Here is a 1,896-nt window from a genome sequence, read left to right on the forward strand (position 1 = left end):
AAGAACCGTTGCTTTCCTCACCATATGGTACACTGCAGTCAATATCAGCCTGGTTGTCTGAAATTCCCACTAACGCTAGGTGGTCACCATGGCCGTCAGGCTGCCACATCTGCTTCCTGACACAGGCCCCAGGATCTCACTTACAATCATTGGAACCTAGCCTGACTTCAGTGCCTAGCAAGACTATCACATGGTACAGGTGGAAAGAGAGGGGTTACAATCAAAACTACATCCTGGATGTATTTTGGTTTATCTTTTCTCTTTTTCTATCTTAACAACTGTTACCATTTATTGAATTCTTACTGTGGTCCAAATGCTTTCTTCCCCCCAAATATGGAATGCTTCACGAATTTACACGTCATCCTTGAACAGGGGCCATGCTAATCTTCTCTGCATCATTCCAATTTTAGTATATATGCTGCTGAAGCGAGCACTATTTTGATTTATCTTAAACATTCCAAGTAGGTTCTAACATCAAAAATTTGTTTTGCAAATACAATTCCTTTTGGTTTGGTTGGTTACTTTCTTCCCTGATACATCTTGATAGGATTAATGTTCCTCTTAACCTTAGTCCTCCTCACTTATATTTCTCTTACCTCTAAACATATAATTGAATTAGAAGGGTTTTTTGGCTCTTCTTGCATATTACCTCAAAACCAAAACCATAAAAAGGCAGCTAGATACAAATTAAAAAAAAAAATTTTTTTTAAAGGGAACAAAAAGACAGCCATAAGCCCAAACCAATCAAACAACAAAAAAACAAAACAAACTTGGAATCGCCACCAGCAGCACCATAATAAAGTTAGAAAACAAAATCAAATGAGAAAAAATATCTGCAATATATGAACACAGGTCAATTTTGTTAATATATGAAGCTTTCTTAAGAGTCAATGAAAAAAAAAATCCCAGAAGAAAAATGAATTAAAGGCATGAACAAGCAGTTAACTAATATGAATATAAATGAACAAAAAATATGAAAAAATATTTAATCTTACTAGTGATTTAAAAATTTTTTTTATTTTTTAGCTTATTTTTATCTAAATAGATAGCTAGTGAGAACCTGCTATAAATCACATGAAGCTCGGCTCAGTGCTTTGGGACTACGTAGATGGGTGGGTATGGGAGGTGGTAGGTGGGTGGGTGGTCCAAGAGGGAGGGGATTTATGTATACATAGCTGATTCAAGCTATGGCAAACCTAGACAGCATATTAAAAAACAAAGCCATCAATTTGCCAATGAAGATCTGTCTAGTCAAAGCTTTTCCAGTAGCCATGTACAGATGTGAGAGTAGGACCATAAAGAAAGCTGAGTGCCAAAGAATTGACACTTTCAAACTGTGGTGCTAGAGAAGACTCTTGAGAGCCCCTTGGACAGCAAGGAGATCAAACCAGTCCATCCTAAAGGAAATCAACCCTGAATATTCATTGGAAGGACTGATGCTGAAGCTCCAATACTTTGGCCATCTGATGCAAAGAACTGACTTATTGGAAAAGACCCAGATGCTGGGAAAGATTGAGGGCAGGAGGAGAAGGGGGCCACAGAGGATGAAATGGTTGGATAGCATCACAGACACAATGGACATGAGTTTGAGCAAACTCCGGGAGATAGTGATAGGGAAGCCTGGAGTGCTACAGTCCATGAAGTCACAAAGAGTGAGACACGACTTAGCAACCGAACACAACAAAAATATAGCAGAAATCAACACAACATTGTGAAGCAATTGTACTCCAATACAAATTATTAGATGAAGTCAAATGCACATTAAGATATGTTGAGAATTTTTTTGCTTATCAGATTGAAGAAAAAATACAAAAGAATTATAAAAGCTGATGGGAATGTGACTGAATCTTCCTGGGAAAAAATATTGATGATAAAGACAAAAAGCTGTACAATGTG

The 1,896-nt window shown here is 37.3% G+C and overlaps 1 non-coding gene across 1 annotated transcript; it reads right to left on the reverse strand.

The window, feature by feature from the left end:
• Nucleotides 1-327: 327 nt before the first annotated feature.
• On the reverse strand, nucleotides 328-434 carry LOC113882003. Its single transcript, XR_003508251.1, has one exon. It is a non-coding gene; the product is annotated as a U6 spliceosomal RNA (small nuclear RNA).
• Between the last annotated feature and the right edge of the window lie 1,462 nt (nucleotides 435-1,896).

The sequence above is a fragment of the Bos indicus x Bos taurus genome, chromosome 2 (genome assembly GCF_003369695.1).
Source record: "Bos indicus x Bos taurus breed Angus x Brahman F1 hybrid chromosome 2, Bos_hybrid_MaternalHap_v2.0, whole genome shotgun sequence".
Lineage (NCBI taxonomy): Eukaryota > Metazoa > Chordata > Mammalia > Artiodactyla > Bovidae > Bos > Bos indicus x Bos taurus.